This window comes from Phascolarctos cinereus, unplaced genomic scaffold (genome assembly GCF_003287225.1).
Source record: "Phascolarctos cinereus isolate Bilbo 61053 unplaced genomic scaffold, phaCin_HiC Scaffold_3;HRSCAF=262, whole genome shotgun sequence".
NCBI lineage: Eukaryota > Metazoa > Chordata > Mammalia > Diprotodontia > Phascolarctidae > Phascolarctos > Phascolarctos cinereus.
In genome coordinates, this window is record NW_027555736.1 from 28,856,501 (window position 1) to 28,875,256 (window position 18,756).

An 18,756-nucleotide genomic window follows, 5' to 3' on the forward strand; every position below is an offset into this window, starting at 1 on the left:
GGGATGTGGTGGTAATTGAAATGCTATATTTGATAAACCACAAAGGAGTCAGAATAGAAGACTGCCAGGCCCCATCCATCCCCCGTGAAACTGCTCCTGGGCCAAGAGTGGAAGAGCTGGGAAGGAAACAGTAGAAAGGGAGAGCTGAAGAAAGGAGGCTGGACTGAAAGATTTCGTGTCATTGCAACTGTGGAATATCATTCATCAGGCGATATTAGAGCTGCTCACTTGGAATACTATGTTCATTTCTCAGTGCCAAATTTTGGGAAGGATGTTAATACACTAGAAAGCACTAATCCAATTGGTTTAAATTCAATAATCCTATTTAAGTGAAGTCAGAGGTCCTGGATTTAAATCCCTCCCTTCATGCTTCCTACCTGTGTGATCTAGGGCAAATCTCTTTCCTGGAGATGTGGCTCGTTTCTTCATCTCTAAAAGGTGCAGGTTAGATGAGATGGTCACCAAGGTCCCTTCCAACTCTTTATCTATGATCCTATGTGCCAAGTACAGTGACAGGTACCGGGAACATAGAGACAAAATGAAAATAGGTGTAAAGGAAAGAGCATTGGCTCTGGAGTCTAAGGCCCTGACTTCAAATCCTATGTTATTTTGCCAAATCATTTAATCTCTCTGGGCCTCAGTTTCCCCATATGTAAAATGAGGGAGGTTGGACTGAGGTCCCTTTCAGCTGGAGATTTGTGATTCCATGGGCGTGATGAACAGTACCTTCTATTCCTGAACTCCTTATCTGGAGTCTGCTGCTAATTAAAACTGTTGGGTTTTTTCTTAGCATTTTATCTTTTTGGCCCTTTTATAATGGACCTCGTTCAGCCTCCCAGGTACAAAATACTTGTTTTAATTCCTTGAGGAGGTCAAGATGTCCAGGTCTGCTCATTTCCAGGGACAGAGCACTTTGGTTGGGCTAGTTTGAAGGAAGCAATAGGGCAGTGCCCAGTGGAGATTGATGAAAGTTCTAGGACTTTTATTCCTTACATGATTTATGGTGATGAAACTATAGTCCTGCCATGTTGGCAATGTCAAGTGTGCTGTCAAAATTTAAGAAAAAATACAGAGAGGTGGAGGTGGGTGGAACCCAAGGAAAATACACTGGGACAGCCAAAAAGTTCAATCTTCACCAAGCTCCAAGTTGGGAATTGAAATGTGGGTTGGGCTGAGGTTGTAGGTAAGGCCACTTGTTTTATGGTTGAGATAGAGTAGAGACAGCAGTTATATGATTTTAAGAGACTGAGGCCATGAAAAGCATGAGTGTTTAAAAGGGAAGAAATCAAAGTGGAATAGGAAACTGTGAGCCAGACATTGAACTTACTGGAGAAGAGGGAGAATGATTTACAGGTCCATAGATGATAGCAGGACAGGATGGAGCAAAATTTTAAGGACGAAAAGTAGCCCCGGGAAGGATGGCAGAGGGGGAAGGTCTAAAATTGGTGGTGATAAGGGGGAAGTTAGGTGGCGCAGTGGATAGAGTACCAGCCTTGAAGTCAGGAGGACCTGAGTTCAAATCCGGCTTCAGACCAAACACTTGACACTAGCTGTGTGACCCTGGACAAGTCACTTAACCCCAATTGCCTAAAAACAAAAAATTAAAAAAATAAAATAAAATTGGTGATAAGGAGCAAAGAACATACCAACTCCTCTGGGTCCTGGGGGTATGTTGGCTGTGTTTCTTGGAAGAGGGAAGTAAGAGGAGGAGCAAACAGTCTTGGAGAGGCCACTGAGATCAGGAGAAGACTGAGTTGAAGTGAGCAACAGAAGATGGAAGGAAAAAGAGGAGTTTAGATGATGAGCCATACTGTTCTTCCTTAGGACAAAATCTCAATTGGTATCTTTGACATTTAGGTATTTAGGTGGCATAATTAATCAAGTGTTAGACATGGAGTCAGTAGACCCAGCTTCAAACCTCACCTCAGACACTTGTTAGAGATCTAGAATGAAGGAAAGTTTTCCGCAGAGACATGTGAAGTTCATTAATAATAATAATAACTAGTATTTGTGCAGAACTTTAAGATTTGCAAAGTACTTTACATATATCATTTGATCTTCACACAACCCTGTGAAGCAGATGCTATTGTAATCCTCATTTTTACATATGCATATGTGCAAGAGACTTGCCCAGGGTCACTCAGCTAACATGCGGGTGAGGCAGGATTTGAACTCATGTCTTGCTGAGTCCATGTCCAGAGGTCTATCCACTAGACCACTCAGCTGCCAGCAATAATAATAATGAAAGCTAGAATTTAATGGCAGTAAGCTCCTTGACAGTAGATCATTCTTGGTTAGCCCAGCATCCAGTACAATGCCTTTCATATAACAGGGGTTTAATAAATGTGTGTCAACTGACAGATTGATTGGTTCCAGATGACATAGTGGGAATACAGGTGCTAGAGATGGCTAGCATTCATTCCACTTTTGTTATTTGGGGGGACAGTACAACTGGCATTTGCCTATTGGTATCAGGCAAAGTGTGAGGGAATCAGCTGATAGAGGAGAGGTTATTAGCCCAGGATGATATGACCAGTGATGTTGGAGTCAGAATTTAAATCCAGACCTCCAAGAATGCCCAGCCAGTGTTCCACAGACAGTAGAAGATATGATGGATGGGGATTCAAAGACCCCGGCTCGCTGCCTAGCTGTGCCATTGACTTTGGGTAATTTGACCTGTCTGGGCCTTGCTTTTCTCATCTGTAAAACGAGGTGTTTGGATTAAAGGAATTCTTAGCAGCCTCCCAGTTCTAAATCTCTGGTATTGTGATTTAAAAGAATCACAGGCTTGGGAGAAAGTCTTTTCCCCAAGTTCTTCTCATCGGCACGTGAAGATGCCACACGTGAAAGATCACATCATGAGACATCAGCACAGTCATCCCACCAGCTGTGTCGTGTGTCACTCAAATATGTCTCTGTCCTAGAATCAATCACGACAGCAGAGAATCCGTGCTCCCATATGTATAAAGAAAATTCCACTTGGTGATGGAGACCGCCTTGGGAAAATTAACTGCCGCTAGGTGGCGCAGTGGATAGAGTACCGGCCTTGAAGTCAGGAGGACCTGAGTTCAAATCCAGCCTCCGGTACTCCCTAGCTGCATCCGGACAATTCACTTAGTCCCCTTCTGCCTCAGTTTCCTTATCTGTAAACTGGGGATAATAATAGCATCTGCCTAATGCAATAAAGCACTTTGCTAACCTTACGGTGTTATACAGACACTAGATATTGTTACTGTTGTAGTTAAATAAAAGTTAACATCTAATGGCCACTGCTAGGGAAGACTCTTAAACTATCCAAGTCAAGAGTTCTCCCCGTTGATAAGGCCTCTGGACTTCTCAGAATCATGTTTTTCAATAACTCAATGCATTAGAGGCCATGGACCCGGGTTTTATGCTTTTCCTAAACTTCTTTTAAAGTACTTTAAATTTTTTTTAATTTAAAAAAAAAGAAAAAAAAAGAAATGCTAGGCATCATTATTCTAGTCTTTGAGCCCCACAACAACCCTATGAGGATAGTGCTTTTAGGCTGAGAATCCCAGGCCCACAAGGCTGAGAACCTCTCATGCCCGCTCGTCTTTACGGGTGTCACTTGATCACTGTGATTTATCACTAATAAGCTTTTCCTCCGGCTGAAAAAAAAAATAAAGTACTTTTAATGAAATTTGTTTTATATAAAAATCACCATCCACCAGCTCTTTGGTCACCTTGGAAAATAATGAGGCTTCACCAATGAGAGAGGAAAACTGAAAAACCAGGAGAGAAAGAGAAACAAAATGGTCCCCTTCGCCCCAGTCCCTCACTGGCAAAGGCAAGAAGAAGGTCCTTGGTTGAATGGGACGTAAAGCAGAGCTGGATACACATGAGCTCATCCAGAGGCCCTGAGAGAGAGCAGGTGGCATAATATGTGTTCTTTCTCCAGCTCTAATATTACTTATTTGCTCTGGGACCCCAGTGATCACAGCCTAGCCTCAAGACTGTCTATAAGAGGTCAAGAGAAGCCAAGAGAAGCTAAGCAAGCTTCCAGCTCTCAAACCGCAGAGCAATGCTTAAAAAATTAACAATAAGGATATATGAAAATAAGATTGAGCACCCCCAAAAAACAAAAAAACTTAAAGCTGATTTCTCTTTTTTTTCTTTAATTTACCAAAAGTTTCTCATTGACAAGCATAAGAAAAAAAGAAAAGCATTTCATTTATTTTCAGCAAAGAATTCCTCATTGTTCTTGCACAATTAAGACACACCGTCCTTTCTTAGTACAAAATCTTAATTCACATCTTCATCACTTATGCTTTATGGTGATATAATGAATGGATAGAGTGCAATATTTGATATCATTAAATTAAAGGAATTCTTAGCAGCCTCCCAGTTCTAAATCTCTGGTATTGTGATTTAAAAGAATCACAGACTTGGGAGAAAGTCTTTTCCCCAAGTTCTTCTTAAATCTCTTCTCTGATAATTATGAGCTATATGGGCATGGTCAAGGGCAGGAGGTAAGGGATTAGGGGTCAGAGGCACTGGATCACATCCCATCTCTGCCCATTACTTTCTGTGTGTCCTTGGGCACATCACATCCCCTCCAAGGCTCAGTTTCCTGCTTAGAAAATGATGGTGTTAGATGAGATGACTTCCCAGTCCCAGCCGATTCTAACTTCATAAGCCTGTGATCACTTCCTACTTTTTAAAGTCCCAGTTTTTGTTGTCTATAAAATGAGGATGAAGAAAGTATTTGACATTCATTAGCTGGGTGACTCTGGACAAGTTATTTAATGTGTGCTGCCTAAGTCTCTTCAACACACACACACACACACACACACACACACAAACACACATACACACACACACATACATACACACATGTATGTATGTGTGTGTGTAGCAGTGACAGTACAAAAACTTGGAATCAGGATGACTGGGGTCAAATAATAATTCTGCTCTGTACTACTCATATGACCTAGGGCAAGTCACTCACCCTCTCTAACCCTTGATTTCCTCAGCTATAAAATGAGGGGGTGGAACATCTCAGATCTCTTCTAGCTCTAAATCTATGGTCTTTCCACCTAACATAATCATATATTTAGGGAAAGAAACATTTCCCCAGAGCTCTTCTCATTCCTCACAGTGGAAATATGAAGATGCCACATTAGAGAGATGGCATCATCACATTGGCACAGTCACCTAAAAAGTCTCATCACTCACCATTCCACATGCCACATATATCTTTCTCTTGTAATTTCTCATGACAAAAAGGAAACTATGCCCCTATTCTTATTCCCATGTGTGCTATGAAAATTACACTTGTAATGGAGACTGCCATGGGAAGAGATGAAATGGCTTATTAACACAAAGTTTACCAGCTCACAGTCTGGCTCAAATTCTGGAAAATTCTCTGGCTCTATGGCCCAGTAACAGGTAAACTAGATTCAATGGAACCAAAAAAGGGGGAAAAATGAATCCATGCTTATACTCAGAGGTCCCTTCTCCCCTTTGAATGGACCCAGAATAAATATAGACACACACTTACATTTGTACACACACACATAATACACACGCAACACACACATACATATGCATGTGAGTCTCAAGAGGTTTTCATGCAGTTTTAAGCTACTAAACCTTTTAATCTGACAATTGTAGAATGAGTCACTGAGATATGATGTGTTTTAGGTCAGGTCACAGAGAAGGAGTCTGTTGTAGAGAGAGAGAAAAGAAAATCAAGTCTGTCCTAAGAAAGTAAGTCTGCTCTCCTTGAGAGTCCCCAGAAAGAGGACTCAATTTGGAATCGAGAAGACTTTAGGATGTAGTTAGAGGTAGCTAGGTGGCCCCATAAGTAGAAGCACTGGGCTTAGAGTCAGGCAAATTTGAATTCACACCCTGCCTCAAACTCTTACTAGTCATGCGACCCTGAACAAGTCACTTAATCTCTGACTCAGTTCCCTCATCTGTAAAATGGACAAAATTACAGCACCTACTTCATAGGGTTATAGTGAGGATCAGATATTTGTAACGTGCTTAGCACAGGGCCTGGCACAGAGTGGGTGCAATAGAAACGCTTAAGGACACCCAGGGTTAGAGGACATGGTCTGGAAAAGGATCCAGAAGAGGAGAGTGAGGAGTGGTCAGATTAGGTAGAAAGAGAACCAGCAGAGAGGGGTCCCCAGAAAACCTAGAGAAAAGAGGCTGTCCAGGAGGAGAGAGGAATCAGTAACATCAAGCGCAGCAGAGAGGTCCAGGAGAACAAGAATGGAGAAAAGGCCATCAGATCTGGCAACTAAGGGATAACTGGTAACTTTGGAAAGAGCAGTTTGTGGGGGAGGAATGATAAGGTTGGTAGCCAGATTGTAAGGGGTTAAGAAGAGAGTGAGAAGAGAGAAAATGTAAGCAGCTGCTGTAGATGGCCTTTCCAAGGAGTTTAGCTACCAAAGGGCAGAAGAGATATATAGGACAATAGTGGAGAAGGAAGGATCAAGTGAGGGTTTTCTTCAGGTTGGTGAAGACACGCACATGTTTGTAGGCAGTAGGAAATGAGCCAGATACAGGGAAAAATTGAAAATAAGTGAAAGATTGGGGATGTCAGAGGGGGCAATCTATCGGAGGAGATGAGATGGAATAGGGTCACTTGAACAAATAGAGGGGTTAGCCTTGGTAAAGAGTAAGGTCACTTCATCACATGAGACAGGGATGTAAGAAGAGAAAGTGGTAGAAGGGATCTGAGAAATAGAAGATGAGAAAGAGGGGAGAAGAGAGAGAGTTCACAGTGAATGGAATCATTTTTTTTTCTGTAAAGAATGAGGCAAGATTCTCAGCTGAGAGAGAGTGGGAGGGGAGGGAAGTGGTGGGAGGTTTGAGGAGGTATCAGAAGGCTTGGAAGAGACACTGTGGAGAGTGGGATACTGAATTGATAAGGGAGGAATGGTAAGATTTCTTAATAGCAGTTAGCACCCAGTTAAGGTTATGTAACATGAATTTATAGTGTACCCAGTCAGAATGATTGCATGATTTTCTTCCCTTTCATTCAGCAGCACATGTGTAGGAGTGGAGGTGACAAATGGTGGGAGTGATCCAAGATTGAGGCTAGGCTGGGTGTAATTGGTGATATGATAAGGGGGCAAGGAATTCAAGAGAGTAGGATAGCATAGAGTTGAACTGGTTTGCCAAGATTTTAAGATGGGGAGAAGAGGAGAGGGTGGGTAGTGCTAAGGGGATAGCCTGGGAGAGAATTGAAGGGCCAAGGAACTGGAGGCCCTGATGCTGAAAAAGAAAAGGGTTTTGTAAGAGAAAACAGAAGGAGTATTGAAAAGCCAACAGATTATGGTAGAGTAAAGGGATTTCAGAATTCTTGAACATAGAAGTGGGCGATGGCAATATTGAGAGTATGACCATCTTTATCTGTGTCTGAGGTGAGCAGTAGCTCACTGGAGGAGAGTAAGTTGAGGAACTGAGTGGTTAGGGTATTTGAGGGAGAATCAATTGTATGTTGAAGTCCCCTAGTATGAAGGCAGGAGTTGGGAAGGGAAGAAAAATTGTGAGTCAGGTACTGAACTCATTGAGGAAGGAGGGAGATCTGTAGATAACAGCTCCCAGGATTTTGAATAAGTGGTAGATATGAATAGCATGAACCTCAAAGGAGGAGGTGTTACTGAGTGATGGAGGAAGGAGGAGAACCTGGAAGTGGAAATGGAGAACAAGGAGTATTCCAACTCCCCTGCCTCAACCAGTGAGCCAAGGAGAATAAGTGAAGGTGCTACCAGTGCTGGAAAGGCTGGCCAGGGAAATTGCATTATCAGGAGGAAGCCAAGTTTCAGTAAGAATTAGTAGATAGAGTGGGAAATGAAAAGATTTAAGATGAAGGGAATCTTGTTGCCTATGGAAGAAGTATTCCAGAGGACCCAGTGGAAGGGCTGGGTGGAGTTAGGTTGAAACTTTGGAGTAGGAGAGTTAAGGGAGATAGGAATGAGGAATTGGAGGGTAGGACATGTGGAATGAGTTTTGGGTAATGATCTAGAGGCATTCAGAGTCATTGGGCTGTGAAAGGTGTGACCAGCTGTGGAAGCAGCCCCTACCCTTGCCTTTTCCCAATTTAAAGTTTCAAAGCAGGCCAGAGAATTAAGATTAGAGAAGTAAGACCCTCTCAGGCTGGGCTATTCAAGAGAGGGACTATTGCACTCTTCCTTGAAAGACAGAATGCCAGCTTATTCTTTAACAACATGACAGAGACAATGCAAGAAGGTATATATATTATATATGTGTGTGTGTGTATGTGTTCCTATATACAGGTATACACATGTAGGATAATACATGTTTATATGTGCACATATGTGTGAATTTGTTTATGTATGCATATATATGTGTATATATGATGTCCCAGAAGTCTTAGTCTTAGTTTCAAGCTATTAAAACTTACAGCAATTATAATCTTTAGTAGGTTAAAATTGCACAAAATCTTCTGAGACACATGTGTGTGTGTGTGTATGTGTGTGTATGTGTGTGTGTGTGTGTACAAATGTATGTGTGTGTCTATATTTCTTCTGGATCCCTGAAAAAAAGACAATACCAAACTGTTCATGTAAAAATGATCTGGGGGTTTTAGTGGACTGCAAGGTCAATATAAGTCAAGAGCACAACATGGCAGGTGACAATACTCATGCAAACTAAGGTTGTATTAAGAGAAGCATAGCGTCCAGAGTAAGGGAGGTGTTAGTCCTATTATACTTCACCCTAGCCATACTACATCTGGAGTGCTGGATTTGAACCCAGGTACCATATTTTAGGAGGATGTCGATAAGCTGGAGAGCACCCAGAGCACAACAGCCAATACAAGGAGGGGCCTGAAGATCATGGTATGTAAGAATCACTGAAGGAACCGTGGGTGTTCACCTGGAGAAGAGATGACTTGGAGAAGCATGTTAGCTACCTTTAAGAATCGGAATGGCTAATATATGGAAGAGGGACTAGATTTGTATTTCTTGACTCCCAAGGGAATAGAGGGCTACTTTTAAGAGGCAAGTTTAAACTTAACATATGAAAAATCTAGGGGGCAGCTAGGTGGTGCAATGGATAGAGCACCAACCCTGGAGTTAGGAGAACCTGATTTCAAATCCAGCCTCAGACACAAAATACTCACTAGCTGTGTGACTCTGGGCAAGTCAGTTACCCCAATTACCTCATCAAAAACAAACAAAATGTATATATATATATATATACATACATACACATATATACATTGTGTGTGTATGTGTATATATGTGCACATATGTATATGTGTCTGTGTGTGTGTGTGTATGTGTGTGTGTATGGAAAATCTTCATCAAAAAAGCTAACCAATAATGGAAAAGGCTGCCTCAAAATGGGAGGGTCCTTTTCCACTGAATATCTTAAAGGAAAGTCTGCATGACCACTTGTTGAGACTGTGATGGAGAGGATTCTTGTGCAAATATTAGTTGAACTCTGAGATTCTGTGAACAGAGATGATCAATTGCTCTTTAGGTTCAATATGCCTCTACTTATTAGCGAGACCCAGCAAAATACTATGCAAATAATAGTGTAGCTGAATTAATCATAAAATCTGTGACAATATCAGTCTTGCTCAGGTACATGGAAACACACATATCCTACACATCATTGATAACAGAGTAGTAATGGATTATCTCATGCAGAAAATTAATCTATTATGTCAAGCTGGTTGATTTAATTAGCTTCTATTTATAGTTTTAAAAAGCAACTGGATAATTCTCATTTGAGAGAATCTACTAGGATTAGGGGTATCTAAATGTGAATTTTTTTTAATCTATGAATAGCAAGTGGTCTATGCTGGCATAATAGGTATTTTGGCATCTCACAAGTATAATAATATTTTAATCTATAACTGATCATCTCTGAAAGAATCTACAAATGTTAAAGTCAATGATTTTGTTTCAGGTGAAATAAAACTTAGAAGGAATAGTTAATATATGAGGTGACAGTCAGGGTCCAAGATCTTCACAGATCACAAAACTGAGCTGACTCTAATAACATGAAATTTAATCAGGATAAATTTGAAGTCTTACACTGAGTTAAAAAAAATAACTTAGCAAGTACAAGATAGGGAGGCACAATTAGACAGCAAATTTGTCTGAAAAAATATATGGGGGTTTTAATAGACAGAATACTCAATATGAGTCAACTGTAAGATGTGGCAGCCCTAAAAATTAATGCAATTATAGGCTTAAGAAGGGCAGAACTTCCATGAATAAGGTGAGTCTTACTATGAATTACTGTTGTCTGATCTCAAATGGAATCTTGTATTCCAATGTTTATTATAATAGCCAGTGTTTAAATAGCACTTTGATGTTTTAAAAGTGTTTTATATCTGTTCTCTCATTTGGTTTTAGCAACAACCCTGAGATAGGTGTGATTATTATCATCCTTTTATGGATTAGGAAACTGAAGTAGAGAGAAGTTAAGTGATTCGCCTAGGGTGACAAACTTAGTAAGTGTCTGAAACAGGATTTGAACTCAAATCTTAAGTCCAAATACAACACTATGCTACCTAACTGCTCTCTGCACTATTCCATGATGTCATGCTTGAAATGCTAGCTATAGCAATTATGACAAGAGAAAATTTTTGAAGGAATAAGCATAGACAAAGGGGAAACAAAATATCACTTTTATGCAGATGATATGATAACATATCTAGAGGACCCTAACAAGTCAACAAAAATTAACCAAAACTATTAAGAATGTCAGTATATTTGCAGGATGTAAAATAACTCCACTCAAATAACCAGAGTTCCTCTGTTACTGACAAAACCCAGGAGGAAGGGATAGAAAGAAAAATTCCATCTAGAACAACTACACATTTATGAAAAATGCAGTAATGAAGTAGAGAGTATCAAGAACAAAAACAACAGAAGGGGAAGAAGAGCTCATGATAGGTGGGGATTGACTGCCCTAATGAGGATGGTTGGCATGGACAAGAGAAGGCTAAGAGGGTGAAGGAAGCATGATAACTTGCTCATTTTGAAAGGCGGCCATGTGGGAAAGAGAGTAGACTTTTATTTGGTTCCAAAAGAGTAGAACGAGGAACAATGAATAGAAGTTGCACTGAAGTAAGGTTAGGGTTAATGGCAGGAAAACTTTCCAAATGATGAGAACGATCCAAAAAGTTTAGAAAGTGCTCTCTGGAGGGTGTGGGTCTAGACTCACCCAAGTCCTCGGAGAAAGGGTGAATGCTCCCTTGACTCCAGAGCGAAATTCTCCATCTAAACATTGGTGAACCCCAAGCCAATCCCAGATTACCATTTTGAACCCAGAATGCACTTTTCAAGAAAATCTTCAAACGGATTTCCCACTTCTCAATCATTTCTTCTTTTTCATTCTTTCTTATCAAGCTTAATTTTTTCCATTACTTTCTTAGATACAATTTGGCAAACTTTCCCAATGTACTTACTTTGTTTACATCTTGGCGTAAAGTTGGTCCTTATCCTGTGGCTGCCTCTTGAAATAATCTCCATTATCTCGCAAAGTAACTTTCTCTGCCCTTCTTTAAAAAGGAGTAATAGTGAGAAATTGCCTAGAGGTATATTTAAATTTGAAGCCTTGAAAGACTTCCTAACAATTAGAGCTGTTTAAAATTCAAATGTGCTGCTTGGGGAAGTAGTTGATTCTCCTTCATTGAGGTCTTCCTGAAGAGGCTGGATAACTATTGGTCCATTATGTTGAATTTGGGATTTTTTTTTCCCATATACGATTTGTACTAGATGGTCACTGAAGTACCTTCTCTCCATGAGATCATGTGTTTCTGTGATGATTCTTAGATACCTTTTGAAAAATAAATACAGTATTTGCTTGCAATTTATCACAGCAATAAATGCAATTTTCCCAGAGTGGCTAACAACACATACAATTCCTTCCATATGCACTGCAATATAGGCTATGAATTGTAGTCTATCTCTTGTAATTTTGTCTTCACATCTCCAACGCCTATATTCGCATTTGCTACAATCATTTTCTTTGATTAAATGATTCAATGACACAAAAAGTCCAGGAATGCAAAAATAAATAATCCCTAGAATTACAAGCCCTTCCCAGTGGGCAGAAGCCAAGTACTGAGTCCCTGTCTACCACATAGAGGTCAGGGGAAATTGCCAATCCTTTGCTATATCCTCAGTGGCTTGCAAGTAGTGCAATTTATTTACTCCATTCTCATAGGGTGGTGAGGATAGTGACAGATTGAATCAGAGGTTCTCATGGTTTTAGAAAAATCTTAGACCCTTCTCCCAAAACAAAGAATTGTATTCTGCTTCATTTATGTTGGATTTAGATGGGTTTTATATCAACTATATTTGGATTTCTTTAGAGGAAGAGATAAGAAGGAATGAGGAAGAAGATAGCTATTACAGAACCTAGACATAAACCTAAAACTTGAATTAATTTATTTATTTATTGATCCCTCAGGATGTGCCACTCACCCACTCTACACACTGGTAATGTAAATAGAAAATCAAGATAATCTGAGCTCTTGTGCATTTCACACTGAGGATACAACACATAAAGCTGTAGGGCAGATGATGAAATCCAATGATTGCTAGAGTTTAATGACAGGATTAATAAAAAGGCCCAAGAGTCTTTAAGGTATAGCAACAAGGAAGGTAACAATCCCATACAATCTTCCACATTACCAGAATGATTACATTTAGAGACTTCTACTCATCTAAGCAGTGTACATGGCCACATATGCCCCCTAAAACCTTGGAGCTTGGGGGGTCAATCTGTGACCATTGGAAACGGGTTGAGGGATGGTCCCAGGAGTTGGAGTGGATCAGAAACTCTGGGTTCCCTCCCATGAGATTGAAGATGAGACCAGCATCCAGAAGAGAAAGGAGAAAGGACACTAGTAAGAAAATTGGGAGGAAGGGCCTCCTACAATTCCACCTCCTTTGGGCCTTATTAGAATATGATAGATGGTCAAATAAATCATTAGGATTGGAATGAAGCCTAAGGAGGAGAAAAAAAAATTTTGAAAAAGAATATGGTAGATGGCTAGCACACACACCAACAATAACAACAATTTACATGGTTAATAATTCATATATTTGACAGAGCTCTAGGCTCAGTGACCTAGGTAACGCAATCATTGTTATCCACATTACAGAGGAAAGTGAAGCTCAGACCTCAACCCAGAATTTCATAAACTCCATGCGGGCAAAGGCAATTCCATTTTGGCTTGGAATTCCCATTGACTGCTATTGTGCCTCACATATATGTATTTGCTTTTGTTGTTTATTCTTTTTGGTCCAGACATTTAATTTCATCAGTGTAGAGAGTTCCCAGTGTGGAAACTCCCTTTGCAGAAATAGAGCAACAATTTGCCTCAGAGTATTGTCTAGAGCATTAAAGGTCAAAGGACTTGCCCACAAACACACAGCTAATGAGCATCAGAAACAAGACTTTCCTTCCATTTAACATACTAAATCTCGTCTTCAATACAAGGTCACCTGATTGTACTTTTAGAGTTAGAAAGATGGAAAGGAAGGAAATAAGCATTCATTAAGTGCCTACTATGTGCAGGCAGTGGGCTAAAGCACTTTATATTTACTCTCTCATTTGATCCTTACAACAACGTTGGGAAGTAGGTGCTATTTTTAATCCCCATTTTACAGTTTTCTCAAAACCAAAGCAAACAGAGATTAGGTGATTTGCCCAGAGTCACATAGCTAATAGGTGTCTGGGTCCATATCTGAACTTAGGTCTTCCTGACTCTAGGCCCAGCGTGTCGCCCAGTGGGTCATCCACTGTACCATCTAGGTACACCAAGGCAGGACTTCAGAAGTCATCCATCTAACACTCCCATTTGACAGATGAGGAAAATGAGGCCTAGAGAGTTTCAGTGATATTCCTAAGGTTACATTGGTAGAATCATAGGATAATAGCACCACAGATAAAAAGGGACCTTAGAAACAACCTAGTTCAACCCTCTCATTTCTTAGATGAAGAAACTGAGTCTTGAGAGATTAAGTGATATGTCCAAGAATACACAGATTAAAAGGAGCAGAGCTGAGATTCACTAATTCCAAATCTGCTCTACCACGTTAAGTAAGCTTTTAATAAATGTTAGCAGAATTGGGCATCCAGCCAGCCATCCAGTCAGCCATCAGATGTTTTTAATGCATTTCAGTAGCTAGAGAGATGAAACTAGCCTCTTAATATTTCTTTCCAGAATACCTTTGGGAATCTGCTGACTGCATCTTCCCACCAAGTACTTTTACCTTCCACTCAGACATCTGCCCTCATGTGTTGTGGGGGGAGGGTCAATGCTTTCCGTCATCCACCTAAAGAAGGCCACCGCACACATCCTAACTTGTTTGACTTCTCAGACTTACCTTTTGCAGCTGAAGTTGTAACGCAAAATGGCTGCCCAGGATAGTATTGGCTACTTGTCCATTCATACCTAATTTCCAAGATTGCTGTAATTCTATCATAAAGACAGTGATGCGTGAGATTAAATGGAGTTTATGAAATAGGCATGTCACTTGTTTAATTTCCTTTAAGGAATTCACCTCTGGCGCATTTAACAACATCATTACATTAAAACCAGAGCTGCTGTTGGACTCCCGTGTGTGCAGAAGTGTAGGCCCACCCTCCAGACACAGGGTCACCTTCTCTTGTCACTGTTCATCTCTAATCACCGGGCAATAAAAAGACACTGTCAAAAGCAGTGACTGGGCAGATTTATGGTAGTTTATAAACTAGGAGTCTAATGAAATTAAATGGCTGGACCTCCTCAAGTCCAAGCCAGGCTTTGAAATGAGGCCATTGAAGTAAATAGGGTGAAGGTCTGCAAAGGAGACCGTGTGTGTGTGTGTGTGTGTGTGTGTGTGTGTGTGTGTGTGTGAACTCTTATCCAAGGAGAGGATCTCAAGCACCCTGCTTTTAGGATAGTGTCATTTTTGCACCTTCCTCTTTCTTTGCAGAGGTGAGGGGCTATGGGTGTGGCACATTGCATATACCATCAGATTCAGTTGATATATATATATACTATAAGATATCTTTCTTGTACATGTGAAAAAAATTAAATATTAGAATATAGAATTCTAGATTGAGGGAAAATACTTAATATTAAAAAAAAGGATCCGAAAATAGTTTCTTGTCATATGTGAAAAAAATAGTAGAAAAACATACATGTTGTAGAGGAGACACTCTTTTCTTTTTCTTTTTTTTGGGGGGTGAGGCAATCGGGGTTAAGTGACTTGCTACTGAGTATCATGTGTCTGAGGCCAGATTAGAACTCAGTTCCTCCTGACTCCAGGGCTTTATCCACTGAGCCACCCGGCTGCCCTGAGGAGGCACTCTTGATCTTGGAGTCAGGAAGACCTGGGTTTGAATCCTGCCCCTGAGGTTTACTAGCTCAGAGATCATAGTTAGGTCCTAGAAGCACTGTGGCCCTGAGCTTTTTCCTCTGTAAAAGGAAGGGATACGAAGAAATGACCTCTGAGATTGCTGTGATCTCTGTAATTTCCTCCAGGTTTAACATTCTATGATCTTAAGACACATCCCTCACTAATATTCTGTGATTCTGTGTCATCAGAGCCCAAATACATTATTCTTAATTCCTAGTATTTGAGAGTCAGAACAATATAGTGCACAGAGAACATGAGTTGGAGTCAAAAAGAGCTGTGTTCAAAACCTGCCTCTGATACTCAGTAGTTGTATAACTATGGGCACATAATGGAGCCACTCTGAAACTTGGGTTCCACATCTATAAAATGAGTATTATAATAACAGAGCTTACCTCACAGCGTGGCTTTGAACATCGCATAAAATAATGCATATAAAGCTTCCAGCAAATTTTAAACCATTCCATATGTTGCAGCCCTCCTCATGCACATTTCCAAAATTCAGAGACATGTGATTGCCCTCACAAACCAGGATTCTTAATGACTGGCACCAGTCTCATTGACAGACTAGCAACCCAGCATGAAGAGGAGTTTGGTAAAGCTAAATGCATCAATTACAGGTGGCCCTTCATAAATAGAATTGCTAACTAAAGAGCGATAAATAAATTATAAAGAGGGGTTATTACTTCAGAGCACAACAAATGGGACGGTAGGGGGACACCCATTAATGAGAAAAATGGGTGGTAAGTTCAAGGCTTTGCCTCAAGTACAAGCTCACATCTCATCTCAGTTTCAATAGCAGCCAGAATTGCTTCTCCAGAGACCCCAGTCCTCTGAATAATACTTGTACTCAGGGGAAATAACAGGCTCAGAAAGACAGGCAAACGTTGATATGGAGTTGTACTTTCTTATTTCTCTAGGTTACTAGAAAGGTCTGGGGTTTGATACATGTGTTGCCCCCACTGTTATTTTTCATGTATTTGAATGGTCACATTGCTTGGCTGGCCTAAGGAACAGTCCGTGAAAAAAGAGAGGTTGTTTTTGCTTTGGAATTGAAGAATTCAGAAATCCCAAATCAGTAAGCTCATTTTTTTTTCTATTCTTCCTTTCTGTCTACCATCAACCCTAAGGCAGATGCCTTCCATTAGGACAGTACAAGCAGATACTACCAGGAAGCCCCTGTGGGGGACCTTGGGGAGAGGGGCGTTACCTCCACCCACCAGAGACTAAAAGGTCTAGAAATGGTCCCAACAAACTCTAGTGGGCTCTTGGAAAATGATTGGGAATCAGGCTTGTTTTCTGCATTCCTGACTAACTGCCTGGGCCTATGATTGAATTTGGAATTGGAAAACCTGAGTTCAAATCCCTCCTATGAGGATCAACCCATACTCACCATGGCAGCCCATTCTGTTTTGGGATAGTTTTAATCGTTAAGAAGTTTTCCTAACACGGAACCTGAATCTGACTATGGATGTGGTTTCCACACCTAGAACCACTAGACCAGATCTTCAGAGATTATGCCCCACTTTCCCTGGGATAGTAAATATTATTATTATTGTTATTGTTATTGTTGTGCAGCTGTGTCTGATTCTTTATGACCCCTCTTGGGGTTTTCTTGGCAAAGGTACTGGAGTGGTTTGCCATTTCCTTCTCTAGCTCATTTTATAGATGAGGAACTTAGACAAACAAGGTTAAGTGACTTGCCCAGGGTCACACAGCTAGTAAATGTCTGAGGCTAAATTTGAACTCAGGTCTTCCTGATTCCAGGCCCAGCACTTTATCTACTGAGCCACTGTAGCCTGGGTCTGGGGTAAGCTATCCTGTTTGGTGAGTAAAATGCAAACTCATTTAACCCATTATATGTCACCTGTGCAGGACATGATACATAATGTCATGTGCTCTACCCCCACCCTTAAAATCCCATTTGCTATCTTTCTATCTGGAAATAGTAATCAAATCAGAGAACAGAGAAACATGGATAAAACCTAGGATTTGCAATCAAGAAGACCTGTGCTCAAATTCTGTCTCAGACACTCTCCGAAAATCCTTTACCTTTTCTCACCCTATTTCCTGATCTATAAAATGGAGATAATAACAGTACTTATTTCACAGGTTCATTGTATCACCTGAGGTAAGAGGAGTAAAGCACTTTTGAACTTTAAACTCCATATAAATGTGAGCTGTTATTGATAGCTAGCCATGCTGATTAAAATAATGATGATGACGATGATGATAAAATAACAATGAGAATAAATCAATACTACCAAAAACCACCTAACAATTGCTTGTCCTGTTGGCTGCACTCATCCTACATGTGATTCCCCAAACCGAAACCCCTTTTGTTGTTCATGACTCTCCTAAGCATGCTGTTCCCCCTGTTAGAATGGAAACCCCCTGAGGACAAGAGTAGAGTAAGCTCCTAAAAGTGGTTTTTCATTCAACCATCTGTTCCATCTTTTGCTCCTACTTCTGCATCTGGGGTTTAGCAGAAAAAAAAACCGAATACCTCTTCCAAAGAATAACACTTTTAATACTTTAGGAATTGCATTTTGCATATTTCTAGTTTTTGAAGTTCTGTTTTCCCTTTAAAGAAATTTTATTTTCTAGAGTTTCCCAATATAGTTCATGCTTAAGAATCCTTTTTAGGAAAACATGCTGTATTTATTGGGGTTATGTTGTAGAATAAAGAGGATTGGGTGTAGTCCTAGGAGTCCTGGGTTCCAATTCCAGCTCGACTACTTCTTAGTTTTATGACCTTGGGCAAGTCACTTCACCATAAAGCTATAGTTTCCTCATCTGAAAAGTAAAAGAACTGGACTAGATGACCTCTAAGGTCTCTGTCAACTGCAAAAATCCTTCGATCCTTTCTTCTGTTGGCTTTATATCCATTTTACTATTGTTAGTGGTTTTTCTTCTTGAATTTCTTCTCTTTATGTTTTAGCATTGGGGGAATTTACACAGGGCCTTGATAACAACTGGCAATCTTGGTGATTTGCTAGCAGAGATGATAGTATTCAACTCAAAAGATATGGGATAAGTACCATTTGCAGCTGTCACACCAGTCAGGGTTTAATGCTTTTCCACCCCCTCTAAAAGCTAGAAGTTCAGGGGAAAAACCAATCAAGTGCTAGTGAGCTCAGTAGAATATTCCTTTGAGACCCCCTCCCAGGCTTGACACTGTGAGCAATTAGATTCCAAGGCCTGGGGAAGCCTGCGGGTGAGCTGCTAGCAATTTATGGATTAAAAATATCAAACTTAATGAGGCCATTTAACATTAGGGTGGGAAGAGACGTCCAAACTCAATATTCTATTTCATCAAATGTGCCAAGAAATTAGACAGAACTCCCCACAGAAGGTAGCAACCATTCTCCATTCAAGTTTATCC

General features: G+C 40.4%; 2 protein-coding genes across 4 annotated transcripts in view; one reads left to right on the forward strand and one right to left on the reverse strand.

Moving 5' to 3' along the window:
- Nucleotides 1–18,756, reverse strand: part of CTNNA3 (catenin alpha 3) — a 1,889,266-nt gene that overhangs the window by 1,195,263 nt on the left and 675,247 nt on the right. The window lies entirely within an intron of this gene.
- The window catches only part of LRRTM3 (leucine rich repeat transmembrane neuronal 3), a 235,048-nt gene that overhangs the window by 120,617 nt on the left and 95,675 nt on the right, over nucleotides 1–18,756 (forward strand). The window lies entirely within an intron of this gene.